We start from the raw sequence: 26,990 nt of genomic DNA, 5'->3' as shown, positions 1-26,990 counted from the left end.
TAGCACTATCTAAACTGGATGTAGTGGCCCATGCCTGTGATCCCAGCACCAAGGAGTGGAGACAGGAGGACCAGGTCAAGACCACCCGAAACTATGCAGTAAGTCATGTGTCAGTAACTTAATTCTCAAATTGTTTCTCTAAAAACATATTTGGGCTACAAAGGTAACAGGTTAGAGCATTTATAGCGTATACATGAAGACCCAAGTTCATGTTTCTTGAACACAGTTAAAAAGCTAGGCGTGCCCATGTGTGTGCCGGTGACAATGCAGTTGGGGTGATTGGACAGAGTTGGGGATCACTGTGACTTGCTTGTAGTAAGACACTGTCTCCACATGGAGAGTGATAGAACAAAGCACTTCATTATGTCCCTTCTGGCCTCTGCCCACACACTAGTACTGCACGCATGCATGCAGGATACACGTGTCCAAGAAGGAGCAATGAACTGACTGTGACAGCATGTTAATAACAGGTGGAATGAACAGTGTGTGGCAGAGCTGTAGTTTCCATGTTTTCTTTGTGAAATAAAAATTAAACACTTTAAGTTCTTTTAAAATTGCTTAAGAATTTTAAAAATAAGGGACTGGAGAGATGGCTCATTGACTAAGAGCACTGGCTCCTCTCCCAGAGGTTCTGAGTTCAATTCCCAGCAACCACATGGTGGCTCACGGCCATCTATAGTGGCATCTGATGCCCTTTTTTGGAATAAGGTTGTGTATGCAGATATAGCACTCAAGAATCAAATAAATAAATAAATAAATAAATCTTTAAAACAGAAGTCAAATCAATCACCTTTTGTCAATTTGCAATTGTGACAATTTTTGCCTCTGACTCCTCTCTTTGTAAAACATTTTGTGGATATTCACTATGTGTTGGTGTAAAATGAATTCAGAGAAACTCCTGCTTGCATGTATGGACACTTGAGTTTACTGTGACAGTCTCTTGCAACCCAGGCCAGGCACTTGAAAGTTGAGGGGATTGGGAGAACACTTGGTGGCTGTGACAGTGACTGCAGGAGAGCTGAGGGTCAAGATGTTAGCAGCAGAGCTATCGGGACCATGGTAGGACACAGCAGCTTTATTTTGTTTTTAACCAAGAAACTTGACTGAAGCAGTCCCCACCCACACCTGGTTAAACAGTTTGGAGAGGTCAGAAATCATCTCCATCTTTCCCTAATGGAAGGTTGTCAAATACCATAAAAGAAGTACACACTTGGGCTGGGGAGATGGCTGATGGCAAACAGCTTGCCTTATAAACACGAGGACCTACTGAATCCCAGAACCTACATGGAAGCTGGGCATGGTGGTAGGGATTTGTGATTCTAGTTCTAGAGAGATGGAGACAGGCAGACCCTGGGGCTTGGTGGCCAGCCTGCCTAACCTTGGTGAGCATCAGGCTGAGAACAAAGCCTATCTCAGGAACCAAGGTGGGGGCTATGGCGATAACTTGGCAAGACAGATTGCTGTAGAAGCCCAAGGACCTGGGTTAAAATCCCAGGACACAAATAAGGGCATGGGTTCATGTTGGGGCACAGACAGGCAGATCCTGGGAACTTGCTGGCTAGCCATGCTGCCTGGCTCAAACAGCAAGCTTCCAGTTCAGAAAAAAAAAAAAATGAGATGGGGACAATAGAGGACCTAATGTCCTCTTCTGGTCTCATAAACACATGTGCACATATGCCACACATATATATCCTCCATAGAAACACAGTCCCCAAGGATTGACCTCTTGCCCCTACAACCAACTTCCAGTTGCTCTGGCTTTGGCCTCAGAGGAGTGAGATGCATGGGTATTCCAAAACAGGTACAGTTGGGCCACAGTGCTCCAGCCCCAAGGATGGAAAAGCATGGAGAGTAGAGAGGTGACTCTTCTTCACATGAGCAGAAGGGTGACGGTGATGTCTGGGTGTGAGCTGCTCAGGTTTGCTCTGTGGCAGAAGGCTGCAAAGCTGGATTCTTTGCATACAGCACACACTCCCAACTTCATTGACCTTTACATTGACCTTCCCCAACTGAGACAGCAATGAAGGAACAGAATCTCAGAGACATACCAGAGCCCAGTAACCCTTCAGATCAGTTCATTCCGTGTTCCCTGCTCACTGTACCCAGGTAAAGTCTGGGCAGGAAGGAAGGACATCACAGAGTTGAAACAAATCTCTCTTTTCTTAAGTATATGGGGAATTCTATCCTTCCCATAGGACCCTGAATACATACACCATGCTGTGTCTTTTCTGTAGAGGCCTACAGTCAGGACAACTTGTAGACTCTTTGGGGTGGGGTCCACATCTTTGCCCCCTGTGTCTCTTCCCCTTCCCTGCCCAGCACTTGTGTTGACCTGACCTAGTGATTCTAGGTCCATCATGTTCTCTCCTTAAGATCTGGCCTGAGGTGGCTGGCTGTCCTTTTTGTTGGTCGGGGTGCCACGGCTCAGTTACTTGACAGTTCCATTGTTGGTGTATTTATACCACAAGGCTTTCAAGTGCCAATATATCACTTGGCTGTTGATTCACACCTTTAGTCTAACTATTTTTATACATTGGTAGAATTCTTTTAAATGGAAAGTGCTTTAAAAGTGGAAACTATTCTATCACCATGATTTTCCTGTAAGTAAAGTACTCTCCAATCAATCATTCTTGTTATAATGGAAGAGATCTCATTGATAGAACTTGATGGTTTTAACATCCCATTGAAAATTATTTTTATGTCAAAAGGGGTGATGGCATAATTCACCTTCCTTCCGACAGTTACCACGTGGCTAGTACTGGCTGCCTTCTCAAAGAACGTCCCTCCTGAGGACTGGGTGCTCACCTGGAGTGCATGTGGCATTCTGAAAGCCTTGCTTTCCCAAGGGCCACCATGTTCCTGTGGTTTGAGACATTCTGCTCCATAGTATATGTGGAGGCAGCTCATGTGCCAGGGTGTGACAGAGAGCGAAGATGTCCAGTGATACACACTGAAGCTTCTAGAGGTGTGCTTGTTGGCTTCCATCAAGTCAACAAGCTAGAGTCATCTGGGAAGAGGGAGTCTCAGCTGAGGAATTGCCGCTATTAGCTTGGCCTGTGCACAAGTCTGTGGGGGCCGCTTTTTGATTAATGATTGAAGTGGGAAGCCTGAACCCATTGTGGGCGGCGTCACCCAGGGAAGATGGTCCTGAGGTTATAAGAAAGCAGGTTGAGCAAGCTATGGGAAGAGCCAGTAAGCAGCTCTCCTCCACGGCCCCTGCTACAGTTCCTGCCTCGTGCTCCTGTCCAGACTTCCATCACTGATAGACTGTGACCTGTAAGCCAAATAAGCCCTTTTCTCCCTAAATTGCTTTTGGTCATGTGGTTATCAGAGTAGCACACTAAGATAAGTGTTGTGGTCAAGGTGGAGTCTGAAGGCTGTTGATGTAGGGAGGGCACTGGTACATCCGCTCAGATGACCTCAAGGGCAGGACCTGAGGGGAGGGGATTTTTAAGGACAGTGCCAAGCTGGGTTGTAGGGAGGCCCCTGCTGCAAGGTTGGAGACAGTGATGCTGTGTGGAGGCTGGTCCCTCATTTCCCTCCTCCCAAAGCCCCACTTCCCATCCTCCCACCCCTGCCCCACCACCCTGGGGCCCTTGTCTATGACCATGGTTCTGTGCCCTCACTGAACTGACCTAGTTCATAGCCAGTCTCTTAGGGCTGTCTGGTGAGAGAGGAAACTGGGAAGTAAATGGTAGAATGTCACCCAGCACAGCATCTCACATGTTGATCCATGTCTCTGATGTCTGCAGTTGCTGTTTTTTTGTTTTTTTTTTTTTTTTTTTTTTGCTTTATTTTGTTTTGTTTTAATGAAGTTCTGCTCCATTGGGTTCTTTTCTGGGCCTGTTGGATGTTACTGCTTGTACCGTTCACAAGGACCCCCATGGAGGAAGGCACAGTTCAAACTGTGGTTGTTGTACAACTTGCATTGCATCTGAGCGCCTGTAGAAAGGGGCGAGTCACACCAAGCTGTGGGTTCATGCAAGGAGGCATCTTCTGATTTTCCCAAAGTGGCATGCAGGCCCTCAGGTTAAAGCTAAGGAAACAGAGTCTCCTTGGTTCAAAATGTGTCAACAAAAAGGAAAGGCCATGCGCAGTCAAGATTTGCAGATGAATTGATGTTTTCAGGGGACAGTAGTTGAGAAGGACAATCAGAGACTCTTACTATCAAACAAACAAAGCCAGACGTTGGTGGTGCACGCCTTTAATCCCAGCACTTGGGAGGCAGAGGCAGGAGGATCTCTGTGAGTTTGAGACCAGCCTGGTCTACAGAGCGAGTGCCAGGACAGGCTCCAAAGCTACACAGAGAAACCCTGTCTTGAAACAAACTAACTCTTACCTGCTGAGGAAGGAGGAGCAGTCAGGAGGGGCTCAAAGGGATAGGAGAAAATGCAAGCAACGAGGAAATAGGAACAACATAGAAGAAGTGAGAAAACTGACCATGGTCGGAGTAACCCCGAAGGGTTTCAAGCAGCTTTAACAAGATGCTGCAAGTCATCACGGGAGAGGGAGGCTGGGACAGAGATTAACAGTCACCAGAGCTGAGGGCACCTAGGAACTATGAGACTTGGAAATGGCTCATCCTCATGGCCCAGAAGTCACCCAGATGACAGAAGCACCAGGATGGAGGGAAAATGTTGACATAGATGCTGAAGTCTTAGATGACCAGAGTCCAGGAGGGAGGGGGAGGTGCAATCATGGAGTCACATGAGCCCCAATGATGCAGGAAGGTAGAGGAAGGATGGCTTGAAGACGAGGCTTTCACTTGCAGGGCTGGGAGGGGAGTTGGGACTGGGAAAGGGCCCAGTGAGAAAGCTTTGGGGAAGATAAACACTGTGAAGCTGAGCAGCAAAGCATCACAGAGAGGGAAGAGCCTGGGCCCTTTGTAACTCCTAAGAGCCCTCTGCTGCCTTCATTACAGGTCCCCTTCCTCCTCTCGCATCATCGATACTGGTTTCCTCTGAGTCCACCTGCCTGGGCCCACTGCCTTTCTTGTTCCCAATTCCCGGTGCTTCAGCTGCTAATACAGTTTCAGCTACTGTGAATATTTAAGCCCTGAAGCCTGTACTCCATGCTCTTCGTCCTCTGGATGTGAAACCGCCTGGCCAGGCTCATGTCTCCTGCAGACAACCTAAGCTCACTCCAGCCAAACAGTGGCCTCCTGTCTCTCGGACACCTTCACACTGAGAACTGGGGGTCTTCTGGACTTTTCTACTGTAAACGTAACAATTAATGCTCAGATATGCCCTCTTACCTCTCTCCACCCCACTTCCCACTCATGTCCACACCCTCTCGGGAGGTCCACAGTGGCTTCTTAACTGGTCTCCCTGCTTTCAGGCCTGACCCTCCCAGTCTACCCTCCACATGCTTGCAAATCTGGCTGCTTCATCTCTATGCCTAAAACATTCTACATCCTTGTTGTCTTTCTAAAGATAACATGTTAGCCCCCTTAACAGCACAGCACATAAACACATAAACCTCCTTCCTTCCTTTCTTTTCTTTTTTTTTTTTTTTAAATTTTGAGACAGAGTCTTACTGGAACTCACTGTAGACCAGGCTAGCCTGGAACTCACAGAGATCCGCCTGCCTCTGACTACTGAGTGCTGGGGTTAAAGGTGTGTGACTACCACACCTGGCACAAAGTTCTTTTCTAGTTTTACGTCTTACTGCTTCCTCTTTACCATTTGGATCTTTGTTCCTGGAGACACTACAGTTCAGAACCTTCCACGGAAAACTGCTACCTTCATTTCTAAGGCTCAGCACAGGCATCAGTGTAGTCAGTCACACACTGACTGCCTGGCACCATGTTTAAAGTATTCTCTGATCCAACTAACTTAGACCAGTTACCACCATGTCCTCTATGCTCCCTTTCTGAGGTCATGAAGACAGTTTGTCACCTTCAATCCCAAGGCCTAGTGCTGTGCCCAGTTCTGCTCAAATGCTCTTTATGGATGCTAGGCTTGAGTGGTCAGGCCAGAAAGAGCACATGCTGTTCCAAGAATGCCCCATCTTGAGGGAGTGGGGTGGCAGCAAAGTCCTAGTTTGTCAAATTCCAGATGACATAAAAATGGAGTTGGAAGGAATGATAGGTATTAAATGTGGTTGGGAAAAAAACAAAACAAAACTAAGTGCTGAAAACCCTAAGGTAAAAACTTGCTGGGCAGCACAACAGAGCCCAGATGATCCTGCAAGAGTGATGTCAGTCCTGAGGGTTCATCCGTTAGGAATCTGGCCCCACACAGCATGATTCAGAGGCCAAACTGCTGAGCCACCCGAACAGAGCCCCCACATTCCTCCTTGATGTCTTCACACATTCCATCTGACAAAAGGATACCACTTTCTTTTCTTTTTGGAACATTTCCCTCCATAGAACTATTCAGAGTCCACCCTGCAGGCTGGATTCTTCCGTCTGCTTGTGGTTTTAGAGGCTAGAGATGAGCAAATGGCTGAAACATGATGATGTGCCACTTCTTCTTCAAGGATCTGGCCAGGGGCTCAGGAGAGGGTTCCTACTACCCATATGGTGCTGGGGCCCAGATTAGAGTCCTCTGGATCATCCCTGCTGTCTACACTTGGTTTGGGATGTAACTGTTTTCCAGGCATCATTTTAGAGAGCTGCCCCAGTGGCTGAATGACGGCCCTTAGGCTAGACTGGCAGCCAGGCCTGCCCTCCCTGGCATCCATGTCTAAGCATGGACTTCTGCCTCTTTCTCATGTCCAGGACCTGAGGCGTGAGTAGTTGGTTGGGCCTAGAGTCCCAAACTTCAGGGACACATACAGAAGTACCTTTTAATCTTGCTTCAACCCCTTTTTGTTTGCTTTGCTCTGTCATCTTTTAGGAATGGCAAACAGATTGCCTGGTCATTTGTATTGAAGACCCTCTGTCATTTGAGTTAAAACTCACACAACTGGAGTATTGCTTCCTCAAGTGGAACCATGTGCAAATGCATGGGGCCAGACAGACCTGCAACCCAATTTCACTAATGCACTTGTGTGATCTCTGGCAGGTTGTTTAGCTTTCCTGCATCTATTTATCTGTATGATGGGACTGTTGTGGATACTAATTCAGACAATGTCAGAGGGTCCAGGAGAGCCTGGGGTAGACTAGATGGTAGCATGTCGGAGGCCATTTCATTTGTTCAAGGTTTTGTAGTGAAAACTCATGACCTAGGTCAGAGGGGTCAGACAAGGTTTCAGGGACAGAAGGGGTCACCATCATAGGCACACGATCTATAGAGTGTTAGAACAAGAGGGTTGATTTTCTGTTCCCAGCTCCAAGGAGAAGAATCAGGGTGGCTGAGAAGAGTGGAAGCCAGTATGCTGGAGCCCTTGGTTATGCAGGCCAGGACCAAAAGAGCTCTAACAGTGATCATCAGTATTTCCTGAGGTCTTTGAACTGTGAACTTCGAGATGAGGTATTTGATGAACCCGTTAGTGAGTGGATGAAATTAAAGTGATGGAGAGTAAAAAGAAGGAAGTCCCTGTAGTCAGTGTGGAGTTGGGGAAGCCTGTCTGGTCTCGTGCTCCCATGAAGGGACGAGGAGCAGAGGCTAAACAATGAGCTCTGCTCTAGGAAGAGTCAAAGCTAGGAGAGGTGGGGCCGGAGGTCAGCATGGAAAGGGGGGCTTCCTGTGGCAGGGACACCCTGGACCTCCACTGCATTGAAGCTTGGTGGAGCACTGTGAAGCTTGGAGCACTCTACAGCTTGGCGGAGCAATTCTGAAGCTTGGGGGAGCACTCTGCTTTCCATGACTGGGTAGACGCTACCACTGCCAGGGAGAGGTGGCAGCAGAGCCCAAAAGGCAGCAGGTGGCTGTGCAAGCTTGGGATGAGATTCCTCTACCAGCACTGGAAACTGAGGTCAGGGCTCTCCCTGACGAACAGACACCATCAAGCTGATGGGTCCCCTTCTCCATGTGACCAACCTCACCACTCACTGCCAGGATGAGCATGAAAACTCTGACAAGGGCTTTTCTTTCATACAGGGCATGTGTTCCCAGCTGGGAACTACAATGGTTGGTGTCTCCTTAAAGGGCTACAGTATATACTATACACATGAGTATATTTACCATTTTAACATTTCATGGGGGAAAAAGGGAGGTTGAATAGGGAAATTTTTTACAAGGTTCTTTGGGGCAGGGTGATAATGAAAATAAGTGTGAGACATGCTGAAGTGGCCTCTTGTCCTGAAGAGCAAGTGGTCTAGTTAGGGTGTTTGGTGTGTGAGTAACCCTAATGGCAAATACTCTACTGCAAGGCATGAGGACAACCATTGGTGGCTCCCCACCTTTTTCCATTGAGCCAGAAGTTTGACATAGTTACCAGTGTACCCCGGAGGTCTCAAAGGAAGGAATTTGGGAAGCGGATGGGGACCGGGATGGCTGGTGATATTTCCCAGGCAGGACAGTGCAAAGGTTGCCGCCTGTGCAGATGTGACAGTGAGCTCTGTGGTGGACTGACCCTGAGATAGGCTGTTTACACAAGAGCTCAGTGCGTGGCTGCCATTGGAATCTGTCTCTCCTCTTATCGGCTCATGTTTACCTCAGGAGGATGAGATCACATCCTTCCCCAGCCTCAGCCTTCCCGCCTTCCCAAAAACCACTTCAGTTTATGAGCATCATGACAGCCAGCCAGAACCCAGATTTCCTCTCTGTGTAAATTAGCTGACCTCCACTCTAAATAATTTGTAGGAAACATGACAAATTATAGTATCACAGATGTCCATGTCTTTGCCACTTTAAGAGAAATGTTCATGATTAGGCTGAGACAGTCCACTTCAAAACACTCTAGGATTAGAAGATTAAACAATAGGCTGGGAGGTGGTGGTACATGCCTTTAGATTCCAGCACTTGGGAGGCAGAGGCATGTGGATCTCTGTGAGTTCGAGGCCAGCCTGATTTACAGAGCTAGTTCCAGGACAGGCTCCAAGGCTACAGAAAAACCCTGTCTTGAAAAACAAAAAAAGATTAAACTATTTTGTGACCTAATATAGTCTACATGATCAGCATTCAAATTAATTAAGCACTGAAACTTGTTCCTTGGTTTATATAATCTGCTAGTCATTTGATTTGTGTGTGTGTGTGTGTGTGTGTGTGTGTGTGTGTGTGTGTGTGTGTGTGGTGGGGATGGAACCCAGGACCTCCATTACTGAGCTACAACCAACTCATACAGAAAGACAAACACAATAAATAATCAATCTCTCCCCAAATCCTGGCTCTGGGATCTAATTCATACACCCCTAGTTCACCTGCTCACAGTGTACAATTCACTGTTCTTTAGTGTAGTCACGGGGTTGAGCAACCATCACTGCTAAGTTTAGACGTTTTCATCCCCCTAAAAGAAGCTGCATCATTTACTGCCCTTAGGCCTCTCTACTTTGTATCTCTACAGACTTGCTAAATATATACACTTTTTTCAGTAAAATAATTTCATATTTTAATTCTATAGTTATCTGATAATTTGTTATTTCATAGCTAGACAAAATTTAGCCATATTCCTTTTGTTGCACTTCAGATAAAAGTGAGGCTGCTTGTTGGTCTGGTGGGAACTAGCTACAAACTTCATTCCTAACAAACATTGCAGAAAAGGTTCTGTTTCCTTCTTCCTCAGATTCTCACCAAAAGTCTGTGAGGTTTTCAGATTAAAGTAGCAATGCACCAGGAGTTTGCTGTTTGAGGATTTCTGTGGTGAAACTGTCTGTGACCGCTAATCTGGGAAGTGAAAACCCACCTACACTTTTCAACATTAACTGGTCTGGTTTGTCAATCTTGGTTTCTGTAGAAACCATTGGCTGGTTTGAGGGATTGTGATTTTTTGTGCAGCTTAAGGGGTGGCATCAAGGTAAATGTTAGGCTTCCTTCTTAAAGGTCTGAGATGGCAGTTTCTGGTGTGGTGCACACTGGGCATGAGCACTATGGTATTCACATGCTGCCCACCCTCACAGACCAGCACAGAGCATCTGGGGAAGCCAGTGGAAATATCGTATCTGAGCACAGGTACTAGGTTTGGGTGAGCCACTAATCAGGGAATGGTTTTCCTTAACAACAGATCAACTTGGTGAGGCTAAATGGCAGAACCCGAGCCACATCCAGCAGGTCACTGGCTGGGTCAGGGAAATGACCTTCCACTCCTGTCATAGACAATGCTCCCAACCCTAGAATATTGCCTTAAGAGTGACAGGACTTCCACATTCTTATCTGTTTACAGGCTATGCTTACAGATGCAATTCAAATAGAATCTCATTACAATTCTGTAGGGCTGCCAGGCTTTAATTTTCCAGACAGAAACCAAGCATAAGAGCTCAAGGCCACTGACTGGTGGCAGTCAGGATGTCTTTGGTTGGAGCTCAGTACCTGGAAAGGCTTTGGTCTTTATCCACAAATATTTTAAAATACCTTCAGAATAGATGGCGTACCTCTGAATATCGTCAGTGGAAGCAAATGTACATCTTATAACCTAGGGATTTTCAATATTGACCTCAGAAGAGCCTGGAGGGCTTGTTAAAATGGGGATGGCTGTGCTCCACCTTCAAACTTTCTGATCCATTAAACCTAAGGTGAGGCTTGGGGTTTGCATTCCTAATGAGTTCTCAGGTGGTACTGATGCTGTGGGCTGAGGGACTTACTTCTGGAAAGAGTGAATCATATAAAAACCAAGGCTAGTAATTTAGGTCTAGGATCAAACGGTGTAGCTCCACCATTTGGTCAAAAACAATGGGAGGAAATGGAATGATGGCCCAGACAGGTCTCTTTCTGTTTGTTTTGACTCTTTTGAGACAGTCTCCCCATGTACCCCGGAACACAATACATAGACCAGGCTGGCCTTGAACTTGCTGTGAACCTCTTGCCTCTGCTTCCTGAATGCAGGCTGTGTGTGCTGCTGCACCTGGCTGGTTTGAGGAAAATCATTTCCCCACTGGGTGCCGAAGAGTTGGAAGAACAGGAATACCTTGCCCAGCTTCACACTGTGAGACATTCATTATCAACCTTTAATTTTATCTTTTTCCAGTTAGGGCAGTGACACTTCAGCCTGGTGTCAGGGAAGAGTTAAGAAACACTGAGTGTCGCTGAGCAGGCAGGGGTCCTTTCTCTGCTGCTATCGTAAAGGGTGCAGATGGGAAGGTGGAGGGAAACTCTGATTTTTCCTTTCCTGATTTTTGCTATTGTGATCAGAATGGAATAGGTGAAAAGGTCAAATTTTAGATGCCAGAGACAAACATGTAACATTTCACCCAGAGAAGAAGAAGAAGAAAAAAATCCCAGTAGGAGAAAAAAAAAAAAACCCAAACCACCAAACAACATATGACATTGGTACTGAGAGAGTCAACCCTTTGTGTCACAGCAGGGAGAAGGAGGCAGAGGAATGCCTAAATATTGGCTCTATTTTAATTTCAATTCTACATTACATTAAACTCTCCTTGTACTCCTCTTTATTTTACAGTGAATGCTGACACAAATTGGCGTGCCTCCTCTTTGACATCCGTATTCCTCTTGAATTATGTATTTCTATCTGGAATGAGGTTTATGGGGCTAAGCTTTCTTTCATTTAGATGGATGAGAACAGAGAGGATCAATGGGAGGTCAAGTGTAAAATCAAAGTGAGGTGAGGCTGAGGTATGTTCAGGCCAGCGCTTTATTGCCCAAAAAGGCTGAAGGTGATATTAAAGATGATTCTGGTCTCCCTATTTTCACCACATCAATTAAACTTCAATTAGTACAAAGCAAAAAGCTCCTTATGCCTCCTCGCCTAAGTCCTAGGTTCTTCACTTGTTGGTACCCTGTCTTTATTTGTAAAAGAACAGGCGATCATAACAACTGCCTCACTGGGGTTTTGTTTAAGGTTTAGTCACAGCTAAAAGAAGTCCCTGCTAGATGCCATGTGCTTGTGGGGAGGGGTCCTCAGGTTTCCCACATGTGCAGGACTGTGGTGCTCAGGCTGGTGACAAATGGCTTCTCATTTGCTGGCTCCATCTGGGCCTGCCTGTGGATCAGGGTTCTCTCTCAGCCTCATCAGTCAGTGGTGGCCTCTTCATGGCCTGTCACCAGTTCTGAGGTACACCATTTTGATGGAGTACTCTGAAGCAACGCTTGCATCCAAAGGATCTCATATAAAACACAGACATACTGAATAATGTGCAAAGCAAACATCTTTGTACCCGCTTTGTGTACCCCATTCTACCTGTAGTCCAAGCTTAAGCCCCATCCTTTAAGCCATGCTCAGCCACAGCAGAAAGCCCTTTCTCTATTCTCAATCTCTACTCAACGCTGAGAGTGAAAATGGGGGAAAGCTGTCTTGCTTGTTGCTTGATAATAAAATAAGAGCACCTCATGTTTTACTTACAGCTGAGCATGATATGGAAGTTGTCGGGATCGTTAAGACCTCAGTAAGTAGTTCTGTCACACCTTCTGAAGTTGGCTGGGCCCAGAGGCCATGTCTAGGTGTCTGTCACTCACCAGTACACCTCTCATTTGGCCAGGGATGGCCAGACTGCAGAGACCGTGAGGTGCACTGTCAGCCTTGAAGTGGATGGCTGCAGCTCCCCAGGTTCTGGGGCGGGGCCAGCTTGGGCTGTGTGCAGCAGAATCCACAGACCCTCAGTTAGGGCCTTCACTGCTCTGTAGTCTGGGAAGCCATGGAGAAAAATGGCTTAAGGAGACTGAAAACTGGCCAGGACCCCTATTTGCCCAAAATGTCTGTGGTAGATTAACTCATTCTATAATTAATAAAGGAGAAAAGGAATCTGAGTGCAAACTAAAAGTGGAATGAGAAAGCTCCTATTCTTCTGACACTGTTAATGAAGGCTTTGTGTATAAATAACTTTCCATATCTTCGAATAAATGGCACTTAAAACCAAGCATCTGTTGGTGACTCATCGGTCCTAAAGACTGGCCTTGCCTTTTGTGGTCAGCAATCTTTCTTCCTTGTGACTCCACCATTCTAGACAGAAAACAGTTAATCCAGCATGACTTGGGATCCTACCCAAGATTTACTCAAACATTCTCTGCCAAGTGCTCATCTCCACCAGCTGCTTTCGTCTCCTGATGAGCAGTGCTTGAAGTATGGCCATTGTTCTCTGGGAACTGCTGAATGGCTCAGAGCCGGCCGATTATCACAAGGTAAAGGCCTCTGATGGCATGAGCCCCAGCCACAGGCTGCACCTCCGCTACACAGAGAACTTTGAGTAATTAGTCATTGCACAATGCTGCATCCATGCCTTTCTGTGCTTGAGCTGTTAGGCCACAAAATCAGCAGGCAGTTGCTGTTAGGAGAGGGTTTCTGGGTTATTTATGATGTCTCCACTTCCTCACAGTGACTGCCTCACTCCTGGCTTTTGAGCCAGGTCTACACTATGAGGATGAAGGGAGAAACTGAGCAAAATTGTCTGGAGACTAACTGTGCTAAAAGTTGGTGGGGGTGGTTCACTGCCAAGTGCTTGGCCCTGGGCCGGAACACCTGGTTCTATCTACCCACCCAATCCCATCATGCACTGCCTGTGAGGTCCCTGGCAGGAAGGAGGAGGCTGTTTCAGTTAGGAGGGAGCATGGGTGGTAGACAAACCATTTGAACTACCATTGTGCTGTGACTGCTTATGTGGAAGCTATACATTGCAATTTATATTATATTATTTATTTATGATTATATTTATTATTAAATGGCAGCTGGTATTTAAATGAAGGGTAGGTTCTTGCTGTCAGCACTTGTCTGCTGGACAGATCAGTCACCACAGAAGACAGGTATGCATGCCTTTGAAGGACACAGAAGTTACGTGAGATTTAGATTTTTTTTGTATGTTACACTTCTCCTATTACTGTCTGTGGAAACCGGCGTCAGCCCTAGTGAACCAGGAGCCAAAATCACTGAGACCAACTGAACGGTGTTTGTTTTCCCCACAAAATGGCCATCTTGCTGTCTTCTGCCACGTAGTCCAGGCTGGCCCATGAGCCCTAAGGATCTGCCTGCTTCTGCCTTCCTTGTACTAGGATTGCAAATGCACACTTGGCTTTTTTTTTTTTTTTTCTTCGAGACAGGGTTTCTCTGTGTAGCTTTGGAACCTGTCCTGGCACTCACTCTGGAGACCAGGATGGCCTGGAAGTCACAGAGATCCACCTGCCTCTGCCTCCCGAGTGCTGGGATTAAAGGCGTGCGCCACCAACACCCGGTGATCACACTTGGCTTTTAAAACATGAGTGTGTGTGGGTCATTTTATAGACTGAGAGATCCCCTTAGCCCCTGTTTTTTGATTTCTTAATACAACCTTTCTGATGGGGTTTGATGGGATTTTGATACAGGTTGTATTTTTTTTGGGGGGGGCAGGGTTTTTATACAGCTCAGGCTGGCCTTGAACTCCCAATTCTCCTGCTTCTACCTCCCAAGTGCTGGGATCACAGATCTACAACATCATTCCTGATTGACCTTAGTATTCTTGGGGCCTTCAGTTTTAATGCTTTTGTTTGGATAGAGATGAGTTTCAGGCAAAGTGGGATATTGAATCTAAGACTCCTTCAGGAAAGAACCAGTCACACGTTTAGAGAATAGCAAGAAATCCTGTCTCTACTGAGACTTTGGAGTCTGGATCCTGTCCTTTGTTCCATTTGGACTTTGACATTTACACTATCTGTGTGGTTCAAAAACTTTATAAGAGAATCCGTATTCAGCTAGGGACAGACCTGGGGTGACCAGTAGAGTTAAGAGGGAGAGGGGGAGCCGGGCGTTGGTGGCGCACACCTTTAATCCCAGCATTGGGGAGGCAGAGGCAGGCGGATCTCTGTGAGTTCAAGGCCAGCCTGGTCTCCAGAGCGAGTGCCAGGATAGGCTCCAAAACTACACAGAGAAACCCTGTCTCGAAAAACAAAACAAAAAAACCCCCAAAAACCCAAACCAAAACAAAACAAAAAAAAGAGGGAGTGGAGGTGTGGGGGAAGGAGTTGGAGGGAAGACACTGTGGGGTGGAAATGATTTTCTGTACTCACCTATGAAATTCTCAAATACTAAACAAACAAACAAACAAACAAACAAACAAACAAAAAACCCCAAACTCCTTAAAGCTAAAATAGCAAAATGTTTAAAATTAATACGGCTGCATTGCTGTGGCTTATTTTATTTTAGTTATTTATTTTGAAGTGTCTCTCTATGCAGTCTCGGCTGTCCTGGAATTTTCTATGTAGAACAGGCTAGACTTGAACTCACAGAGATTCTCCTGCCTCTGCCGCTCAGGTGCTGGGATTAAAGGAGTATGCTACCATGGCTGGCCTATACTATTTATTTTTAAATATCTTTCAGAGTTACTGAAGTTATTTCCTAACTTTAGGAGGGACGGGGAAGAGGGAGAAAGGGGAAGACATGTAAAGTGGTAAATACATGTGTTTGAGGCATGTTATAGTCAGAGCTGATTTCAATGAGTAGATTCCCATATGCTAAAGTTAAAGAGCTGACTACAGAGAATAAAAAGGGTTCCCATCAGAAATAGGTCAGTCATGGGGGAGTCACCTAGCACACAGAACTTAGGGGCTTTGGCCCAACTGTGTTTTGTTTTGTCTGAAATAAAGGAGAGAAAACTTTAGGTTTTTAGTTTTGGAGACTCTCAGAGAAGATGCACATAACTCCACTTCCTAAGGACCTTTCTGTCCCTTCTGTCCCCAAACTTCAGTGGGGTTAGAGTATACAATCACCTCCTCCTCCTCCTTCTTTTTCTTCTTCCTTTTGAGACAGGGTTTCTCTGTGGCTATGGAGTATGTCCTGGAACTAGCTCTTGTAGACCATGCTAGTCTTGATTTTTTTTTTTTTCCTGCAAGACAGGGTTTTTCTGGGTGCCCTGGCCATCTTGGAACTCACTTCTGTAGACCAAGCTGCCCTCAGACTTACAGAGGTCCACCTGCCTCTGCCTCCTGAGTGCTGGGACTGAAGTTGTGCACCACTACCACCGGGCAAATTTTATATTATTAAAAAAGCTGCCCGGGGCCAATTTGATGCCAGCCTGGTCTACATAGTAAGATCCAGGACAGCCAGAGCTCCATAGTGAGACCCTACCTCAAAAACCAAACCAAACCAAACCAAAAAGAATCCCCCCCAAACCCAAACAAAAAGTGAAAAAAATCTGTGTGTGTGTGGTAGCATGTGACTGTAATCCTACAATCCCAGTAACTCAGGATATGATTAAGGTAGGTAGAGAATCTTGAGTCCTACTGTAGTGTGTGCTTGTGCAGGCACGTGCGTGCACTCGTGTGCGCATGCATGCACACGCACACACAGTCTTCCCTTTATACCATTAGTAGTATATTTACACAGAATACAACCTATAGCACGCACTCATATTTTTCTACAAAGAACAGGCAGATGTCCACATCTGTGAGCCATACACCTCCATCGGCAGCAGTGACCAATGAAGAGACTGGCATTGCCTGGCTCCAGCTTTTTGGGCTCTGTAGTTTGATAGCAGTTTTGAAAAAAAAATCTCTTCATAGTTTCAATTAAGTGTCCTCCAGAAACCTCTCCATTCTATGCGAGGTACTTAGAAGACTCACATTATAGTCCTGGTGGGTCTGCCCTGGAAAAGAAGCCAGGAGCAGACCACAGGCTCATTGCCTTCCGTTTCACCAGGCTCCTGAAGGGTGGGGCTGAGGATAAGCAAACCTGAAGAGTAGGGTGCTAGGAGGAAAAGATGCCAATCATAGATGGTTACAATCTACCTCTGCCATCCCACGCTGCTCATCCGCTAGGGATGAGCTCCTGCCTAGGCCCACAGGACACTCCAAACCTAGATTTCTATGTTTCTCCCTGGACTCTTGCTATGCCTGAGGTGACTGCTCCTCCAGTCCATGCCACTCTTCTCCACAGGCACACTTTTGGTGTTAGGCCATCTCTGAGAGAGGACTGGTCCTAGGCCCCACCAGGAGCTGCTAGGATGGGGCTCTGGGCACCTGTACAGGTGAACCCAGTTCTGCTGTGGAGTAGTGCATCAGAAACATGGAAAAAATAGCCTGACGCTCGGACCTGGTTCAGTTCTTCAACATGAAGATGACATTTCTGGTAAGTAATTACAATTAGATTTTTAGAGCTCTGGGTTTTCATCTGATCACATGCAAGATTAAGAAAGATAATTTCAAATATTGAATTCCGCCTGGTTAGCTAATAAATGAGGTGATCTGCTGATGTGAAAGTGATGTGGTACATCTAATACAGCCTTCAGGGCATGACACATGTCTGTGTCCTCTCTGCCAGTTGCCTTAGCAATTACCCTGTCCTTTGTCCACTCCTCATGGCCAGCGAACTCCTTTTTGTATTTTTGTTCTTTTCTGTCAGCTTCTGTCAGCAGAGTTTCCAGAGTATTTTATAAATGTCATTCTTAGGGCAAGGAAGGCTATTTGAAAAAAAATAGATTTATTTGTGTGTACTAATGTTTTGCCTGTGTGTACCTGCATGTATGCATTCACGAGTGTGTGTACCACATGTGTGTGTGTGTGGTGCCCATGGAGGCCAGAAGGTATTGGATCCTTGGGACTGGAGTTACAGTCAGTTTTGAACTACCAGGAGGATACTTGGAATCCAATTCAGGTCCTCTGGAAGAACAGCCAGTGCTCTAAGCTACTGAGCTATTTCTCCAACTCCAATGAGGGCTATTTTAAAGATTTAATTTTAACTATGTGTATAAAGTGTGTGTGTGTGTGTGTGTGTGTGTGTGTGTGTGTGTGTGTGTGTGTAAGTGTAAACATGGTGTGTGTGCATGCAGACGCTGGAAGAGGGTGTTGTATCCCTTGGAACTGAAATTTCAGGTTGTGAGCCACCATCTGTGAGAGCTGGGTTATCTGGAAGAGTAAAAATAACTGTTCTTTGCCACTGAGCCACCGTCCAGCCCCAGGAGGACACTTTAGAACTCAGTGGGCTTCCTGAGTTTCAGAGGTGCCTTTCACTCTCTGTAACCTGGACTTTTTAGTTGTGGTCTTTGTTAAACAAGAATATTTTAAAAGGGAACACTGGGTAATTATTTCATTTTCAAATAATTTATAAGGAGCACTGCACCTCTGATTTCACCTTTCTCTAGATATTTTAAATGCAGAATGTAAGGGATGAGATGAAGCCTGGAGAGAAGTCCCAGAGACAGCTGAGTGGAGCGACTCTTGCTCTCCAGCCAGTTACTCCCCAGAAGGAACTAGAACTTTGGGCGTTTCCGAAGGGTGGGTGTAATACATTGAGATTGGGACTCCTCACAAAGGACCCCTAAGCTGGGTCCTGAGCATGGGGAGTTTGCTAGGCTGGACAGGAGGAGTGGCTAACTCATCTGAGCTACAAAGGCAGTTGGGAAATGTTAGAAAGAGGGTCGCTGCCCTCAACAGTTCAGGCTCCTACCACAGAAGTTTAATGAAAAGAAAATTTGATTATAATCTGTAAGAGAATGAATGTTTCCTCCAGGAATGGGCACTCAGGGACAGAATTTATGGGTGTGAATCCTGCCAGAGTCATTATTATCAGGAATGACTTTATCCCACCACACCACTTCCCACACAGCCGGCCTTGCCTGTAGAGGAAGCAGCTATGTTGGAATGGTGGCACTGCCTGGGTTCTGTGTACAGTGGGCAAAGCAAGCTCCTGGCATTTTCTGTCTAGAAACCCCCAATTGGCATAAGTAACCAGACAGACACAGAGGGATGTACTAGCGAGTTGTTTCTTTGTGGGTGCTGGCACCAGCTGGAGGTATTCGGGGTTTATGGTGGGTCATTCCCTTCTATTGAGGCTGCAATGTAAGCACAAGAAAACAAGGCCTTTTCAAGATCTGGCAACTTCTCAAGATCTAGAGACAAGGAGTGATTATAGAAGTCTGTATCATGACAAGTGACAAGAGTATCAAGTCACAGAGAGGTGGACTGTCACCCAGATCAAAAGGCGGAGGAGTGAGACAATACGTAAGTTATTTGCTCAGAGCAGTCTAGCTAGCTAATGGATAAAGCAGGACTAAAACCGAGCTGTCATCTGCCTCAAGCCACTGGACTGGGAAACATATAAATGCAACCTTCACTTTTTACTGAAAACGTGACATGGCTCATCCTGCTGGTTTGCTGCTCATCATTTTCTCCTTAGGGGACATCTGATTTTTTCTGAATTTATTTTAGGTCACTTCTGGGCATCTTCATTTGCTTCCTTGTATTAGTCTGCCAGGGGTGCCAAAACAAACCACAGATTGAATGGCTTAAACAACTATTTCTCATAGTTCTCAATGCTAGGGGGTCTGAGACCAAGGTGTCACCAAGATGGCGTTTCTCTTGGCCTGGCAGGTGGCTACTATCTTGCTGGTGCTCATGGGGCTCTTTCTTTTTGTGCATGCAGAGTGAGCTCTTCCATGGAACTGCCTCTTAGGACACACAGGCTATTGGAGCAGGAGCTTGGCCTGTGACCTCACTTAACCTTAATTGCCTTCAATGGCTGTCTCCAACTAAAACTGCACTGGAGGCCAGGGCTTCAACATGTGGACTTGTGGGGGACACAATTCAATCTTCATCATGGTGTCACATGTTCTTCCACTCCCAAAAGTCTTGTAGTCCTGCTTGTCCTGGAACTTGCTATGTAGACTAGGCTGGACTCAAACTCACAGCAATCCTCCTGCCTCTGCCTCCCAAGTGTGGGATCAAAGGCATGCACCAGCATGCCCTGATTTGGAACCGTTTTAAATAGGAGGGTTATGATTGATGACGAACCAGGATTGCAGGCGTATTCCATCATGCTCAGCCTTTTATGGGGTACTTTGCTTCCAAACTCTGCTGCTTATGCGTGGGGTTTATACACCAGCACTTTACTGACTGAGACATTACCATAGCCTTGCCTGGTCCCCTTTACAAGTCTTTCTGCTTAGCCAGTTGCCAAATCCAAGACCCATTACAAAAGCAGAGTCAGGCTGACTCAGTGCCCCGGTGTGAGGAAGAAGGCCCAAGAGCCAAGTTGGTAACAGCAGCTTCATCCAGAAAGGAGCTTGAACATGAGCAGTTTCTTTCCGGATGTGCAATACATTTGAATGATGAACTGAAGCAGTAAGCTTTGACATTTACCTGGATATTTCCAAGGGGAACTATATAAAGTAACATTTTTGAGGAAAACTATTTCTCCCAAAAGAATAAGAAAAAAAAAATCCTGTCAAAGTGTGCACTGAAATATCTAGACTGGACCCTTGAGGGCCCCAAGTAAGAAGGTACGACTGGTCTGGTATGGCAAAGAGCATCCTTCCAGAAGCCCTCATGTCGAAGGGTGGCTTGACCTGGTTACATGGAGACTTAAGAGTACCTGAGAGGTTGATGGTGAAGCCAAGAACAAACTGGACATCAAGGGCTCCTCTGTGATGACCCCACCAGCAGCCTTGGAGCGATGATGGGACCTACCTTGTGTTATTCTTTTGTTTGCTAGATATCGATGGCTCACACAGCTCTTGGCTAAGCCCCCAAAAAATATTTGTTTCAAATAATAAAGTAATACCCTAAAAACACAGGTTTATGGGCATGATCTCAAATAATTCAGAAGGATATGAAGGGGAAAGTGGTAATGATGACACCACTCCCTTCCCGAGAAGTGATCAGAACAGCCTGATGAGCTTGCTCCAGATGTAAAATCTTTATTTACCTACCAAGATCTGCAGTAACTTTCCAATAACCAGCATGACATAGTTATTGTGTAACCTCTTCTACCGAAGAGGACATGCCATCTTTGAAAGTTTGGGCTAATAGAAAGTTGAGATAAACATCCTTGCATAAATATCTGTACATGATCACACCTGTAGCATAGACTCCTGGAAGGGGATTTGCTAGGCTCCAGAGAGTGTGTTTTAATTGGTACTCTCAGGTCACCCTCTGAAGACACCGTAAGGATGCATGTTCCCATTAGAAGTACATGGTGTGACAGAATGTGGTTTCTGAGCTGCTGGAGTATGGACATTATCTACCTTTAATTTTTTTTTTCTTTTTGTTTTTTGAGACAGGGTTTCTCTATGCAGCCCTAGCTGTCCTGGAACTTACTCTGTAGACTAGGCTTGTCTTGAACTCACAGAGATCCTCCTGCCTCTGCCTCCTGAGTACTGAAATTAAAGGTATGCGCCACCACTGCCTGGCTCTACCTTTAATTTTTTGCTAACCTCATGGGCAGTGGTTCTCCCTGCTGTTTAATGGGCATATTTCTGGTGTCCTGTGAGGGTAAGCATTGCATGGTTTCTTTGTTGTTCTGTACCTCTTCTTCTGGGACCTGCCTATTTACATTACTCTGGAGGGATATTTTATGTGGGGTGTAGGGAGACACTGTAACCATGCCCCCTAAGGGCTGGTTACAGGTATGCCCGACCACGCCCATCAGGGTGTGGTCAAGGTGATGTCAGGGTGACTTGGTAAAGGTTTAAAGAGATAGGGAACACACATGGTAACTCTCTTTTCCCTGCTGTTTTGGCTTGCTCTACTTGCCTGCTGGTTGGCTACCTAATAAATATTTATCCTGACCATCACGGGCTGCAAATTAGTAATTAATTGTGATAGCGGGGGACTGCAGAAGCATCTGCACCCGGTGACAGAATCACAAGCACCAGCCTTTCCTTCTCCTACCCAGCTGGTGTCTTCCCCATGCCCCTCCCCATGCCCACTCCCATGGCACATTACATGTGTTCTCCCATAAGCAGAGGAAAAACTGAATGAAGACCTGGTGGGATACAGGAGCTGCTGAAGGCACTGGGCCCAAGGCCTCACCCATGCTATGCAAATATCTCAGCTGAGCTACATCCCAGCTGGTGGTCCTGTGACTGACAATGGGTGTCACAGAGTAAGTCTCCCAAGGTCAAACAAAATCTCTTCCTGGATTAAAAAGTCAAAAACCACGAGGACACAGAGTTAGAGTAAGTCATGATTATTCTGTAGTCACCTCTTCAATATCCAACATTCTATTATTCTTTCCCCACAGTATCTTACTCTATTACGTGTTCAGCAGTGAAGGACACACAAACATTCTGTTCTGTTTCTGGGCAGAAATCAACAAAGACTGTGTAGAAACCCCACTCATACACTGATGGTGCATGCTGACTGGAAAGCAAAAAGGGGGAGGATGAAGTGTGCACTTCTGGGGAAACACAGGCCACTGTCAGAGACAATTTCAGCAGTGGCTACATGATAATCTGGAGTGGTCAGACTTCCCAGTGGACTGCCATATGGCTAGGAGCAAGCAGTGCTACTGAGCACCTGGGCTGTGAGACACCTCTTACTGTGACCGACAGTCATTGGTTCTAATTACATTTGGCATTAGTGGTTGGACCTTGCACCTGTCATAGTAATGTGGCAGAAAGGGAACAGGGTGCAGGGGGCAGGGTAGGAGAAAGGTCTACTAAGGTGGGGGTAATGACCCCCAGATTGCCAGATCCCAGGATGGGAGAACACATCCCAAAGAAGCCACCTGTAGGTATCTAGCAAGTGACACTACTATAGTGTTCCCCTGGTAACTTTCACAGAAACAATCTGTACTTCCTCCTGGGGCAATCTCCATGCAGGGGATGTGATGCAGATAGGACAAACAGAAGAAACAGCAGCAGCAAGTAGGGAAGACGCATCCCCTTTGCCCCTGGCTTTTGTTTAGTCTCGACTTAGTTACCGTCCTGATTTATGGTGTATGATGTAAAGCCAGTGATTCTGGAGGACACAGATTTAGCCTGAGTCCTGCATTCTTGAAATGACAGTGTCAGGGCAGATTCTAGGGCTTAAGCATGTACACAAAGAAAGGCAATCAGCACATAAGGATCTTACAGAGCTTACAGGGCCAAATAATAGGACGGCATTATAATGTTGCATTTCATCACACTAGCATGATAACCCCTAAGTATTTCTCTCTCTCTCTCTCTCTCTCTCTCTCTCTCTCTCTCTCTCTCTCTCTGTGTGTGTGTGTGTGTGTGTGTGTGTGTGTGTTCATGACACAGAATGCACTTCCATTGATTCCTGACTAGAACACACACGATCTGAGGATGAGATGCAGAAATGGGAAAAGAGACATCTGTCATGTCTTCCAAACTGAACAGAGGACATCTGCAATTACTGCCACCCTCTCACGCCAGCACAATGGGAAAAACAGATGTAAAAATAGAAGTGGTACATTCAACTATGAACAGAGGCAAAACGGAATACAGCAGCATGCAGCAGCACTGACGTAGAGGCTGTCTCAAGTGGACAGTGTGCCAGCCAATCACCACTATCTTCTATCCATGTCGTGCCTGATGTCTTCGAGTGGAGGAGGGGACAAGTGAGAAACCTGCCAGCCAACAGCAGCCAGTAATGCTCTGCTGACAGGAAGCCAAGGGGCTGTTTGCTCAGGGGAAAATCTCACCCCAGGAATCCCTCACCTCACTGGGGTTAGGGTTTCATCTTAAACTGGCTGAATAGTTGTGTGTGGTTCAGGCAAGAATATTGGTGGTGAGGCTGCTGGATGAGAAGAGAGGAAAAAAAAAAAAAAACAGCATGAAAGACAAGGGAATGGCTAGCGGGACAGCAGAGTCTACAAAGAACTTACCGTGAATACAGCATGTATCAGTATTCCTTTTAGTATACAACTATAGCCAGGTATATGGATACACTACAGTTTGTCCACATAGCTGCTGGTGAACACTGGGCATTTCCAAGTGCCTGGGAATAATGCTACTTGGAATATCAGTATACATCTATATTCATTTCTCTTGGGTATCTACCTAGAAGTAGCACTGTTGGTCACTTGTGGACTCTATATTTAACTTTTTGATGTACTTCTAGACTATTTTCCAAAGTGAACAATTTATCTCAAACTCCTGCCACTGATGTACTAGAGTTCTAATTTCCCCAGTCTAGATCATACTTATTACTATCAGGGCTTGGGTGTGGATATTCTAGTGGGTATAAAGTAGTCTCATTGTGCTATTTTTTTTAAAACATCTATTATGTTATATTATGTATATGAGTTTTTGCATGTATGTATGTATGTATGTATGTATGTATGTATGTATGTATGTATGTGTATTATGTATGTGCCTGGTGCCCACAGAGGCCAGGAGAGGACATCAGATCCCCTGGAATTGGAGTTATAGATGGTTGTGAGCTGCCATGTAAGTGCTGGGAACAGAACCTGAGTCCTTTGCAAGAACAGCAAGTGTTCTTAACTGCTGAGCCATCCCTCCACCCCTGTATTATTTTTTAAAATCAAAGCCAAGCATTTATAGTTTAATACATGAAGCGTAGGTATATATGTTCCATTCATATTTCTATAAGGGAAGTACTTTAAATTCTTTCAGTTTAATTCTGTCACTTATTTTGAATTTCTGGTAATATGTTTGTGCTGTCATTTAAAAATCAGTTTTAGATAATATTTCTTAACTTCCAAATATGGAAGATGAACATTTAGTGTATGTATACACAAATACACACTCATTTTATCTTTTCAGTTTTACAATATAACCACAATCCCCATTTTGTTGTGGTTGTTAAATCAGTCATTTTTAACCTCTTGTATGCAAGGCAAGCTAAATCTCCAGTCCACTTCCTCAGTGTTTGACACACCAAATTCTGCAAGGAAATGAAAAAAAATCTGGATATATCCACACATCCTAGGTATGTTACTTTCTCTCTACATCTCATTGTTAGTCTCTGTGTCTCATAAGGTTTAGTTATATAGACCAGGCTGGTCTGAAACTCATAGACCTGTCTCAGTCTTCTAAATGCTGGGATATATACTGTTTCTTTCATTTAAAAATTATTTCTTTGGTATGTGATCAGAATTTAATTAGTATTTGTTGAATGAATGAAAGCAAATATCTAGACCTGAAATGAAAATATCAAAGATCTGGAGTCAGAAGGAAGCCTGTAGTCACTTCCTGTCTGCCAAGTGCCTTTCCTAGTCCATGGTGTTAACACAGCAGCTTCATTTGGAGGTGAGGTGTTTAAGGCTCTGAGAAGTTTTCTGACCTGCTTAAGCCATGAACAACTGTTGTGCAAGGCGAGGCCTCCTGTCTCTTGAGCTGTAGAACCCCTCTAGTTGATGACGTGATTTCTACAGAGAAGAAGTCTTGTGTATTGACAGGGACATGAACTTGGAATCTTTATTCTTCAAAGTATTTTTTCGGAACCCTAAAACTTAACAGTAAGTGCAAAGACTCTAAATAAAACACAAGAAGTATCATCAAAATGTGAAAACCTGACTCACATTGCTGTGTTAATATTGTCATGGCTAAGATTGGTAGGACCCAAGGAATCCAGTCTTCCAAAATGAAGCGATTGAGTCATTACTGCTCATTTGAATGTGCCCAACTTAGTGCCACCCCAAGTAGTGCCTTGTGTGGTCCTGAGCATGAGTTCCCTTTGTTTAACCAGTGCCTGTTGCCCTGTTTGCTGATGTGAGCTCTTTGATCTTCATTTGACATTATAGATGGGGACATGGTGAGGCATCAGGTGTGGGGACAGAGTGTTTGGGGATCACTCTAGGAAGAGAGGTTGCTTGAGTGCAAAGCACATGGCAAGAAGAGCAGAGGTCACAGGGAGTGAGTCAAAAGGGCTCCAAAGCTTCCATTTGCGCGCACCAACCACGGGTTTCTGCCTACAACCTACTAGAGCTGTGACAGACACACTAAGCAGAGGGGCCACGCCACTTCCATGTACCCACAAATGTCTGATCTATCTCAGGCCCCTTCTTGTTACTCTGGCAAGAGAAGAAATTTCTCTCATTTTGATCCAAACTTGGAGCAATTTTAGTCTGATGGAGAAGTTAACTAATGAACCTTTCTAATTTAGGGTCCTTCTTGACAAAACAGAAAAGAGAGCTAATGATGCTAGAAATGACTGTGTAGGGAGATAACAGACCAAGCATGAGTCCTCAGGAGCCCAAGGAAGCATGCTTCAGGAGGCATCCAGGGGCACTAACTCCACTGTGCAAGTGTCCTTTCTCGTATATGGTCTTCCTTTCATTGGGGGCTGAGGGGGTGGGGTGAGGAGGCTGATACTGTAGTCCAGGTTGGGCTCAAACTGGTGGAAGTCCTCCTGCATCAGCTGCTAGAGTGCTGGAATATTTTGCAAAGCTCATTCATGTTTTTACTTTCACGAGGGTCCCTCTCAGGATTCACTTTTGAAAAAATGAATTGTATTAAAGTGGTTTCTTAACAAAGGCATACCAGGACAATTTTTAAAAACAAAATTTGTAAATTTCTTACAAATGAAATCGCTAAACTTTTCCTCTTTATTAATGCTAATTTCTCATGCCTGAAGTTTGCATATTTTTCTGGTTAGCTCTTCTGAATTCTTATTTTTTTTTTCCAAGACAGGGTTTCTCTGTGTATCCTGGAACTCACTTGGTAGACCAGACTGGCCTCAAACTCACAGAGATCCACCTGCCTCTGCCTGGGATTAAAGGCATGTGCCACCACCGCCTGGCCAGCTCTTCTGAATTCTAACACTAAAGAATTCTTATTTCCCTAGTTAGGTAATCATAAACCACTTTCTCAACTTGTCACTTTCTCATGTCACACAGTAGCTATGACTTCTCTATTTCATGCACTTCCTGCAGAAGCACCTGTGTGGGAAACACAAGCCCCCCTTTGGAGCCACCGCTCTCTTACTTACTAGAAGGTAAAATGAGAATGACAACACATCTGCTTCATATAATTTTTGCAAGGATTCAGTGAGATGTATGTAGGAGTCACAGAAGCCTGCAATGATCTGAGCTGTTATCATTTGTTGTCTAATGGATGATCTCTGTACTTACACACCCATGTTTACTGCTGCAGTATTCAAGATAGCCAGGGAACAGAGCAGACAATGTGAAGACAATGTGGTGCATACACAGCATGGGACATTACACAGTTGGAAAGAAGGATGAAGAATGACAACTGCAGGAAAATGGATATAACTGATGTTAAGCAAAATAAACCAGACTCAGAAAGACCAGACCATGTTTTCTCTTACATGCAGAACTCAGTTTTAAAATTGTGTGTGTGTGTGTGTGTGTGTGTGTGTGTGTGTGTGTGTGTGTGTGGATAA

At 45.3% G+C, this 26,990-nt stretch overlaps 1 protein-coding gene and 1 long non-coding RNA gene across 3 annotated transcripts in view; one reads left to right on the top strand and one right to left on the bottom strand.

Annotated features, from left to right (window-relative positions):
* The window catches only part of Rbks (ribokinase), an 85,185-nt gene that overhangs the window by 4,188 nt on the left and 54,007 nt on the right, over positions 1–26,990 (bottom strand). The window lies entirely within an intron of this gene.
* Positions 12,877–26,899, top strand: LOC103160180. The gene is made up of 3 exons (XR_003486943.2): positions 12,877–13,115; positions 16,834–17,025; positions 26,738–26,899. It is a non-coding gene; the product is annotated as an uncharacterized LOC103160180 (long non-coding RNA).

Source organism: Cricetulus griseus, chromosome 7 (genome assembly GCF_003668045.3).
Source record: "Cricetulus griseus strain 17A/GY chromosome 7, alternate assembly CriGri-PICRH-1.0, whole genome shotgun sequence".
Taxonomy (NCBI): domain Eukaryota; kingdom Metazoa; phylum Chordata; class Mammalia; order Rodentia; family Cricetidae; genus Cricetulus; species Cricetulus griseus.
Note: the sequence above shows the minus strand (reverse complement) of the source record. Positions and strands in the feature narration are given on the sequence as shown.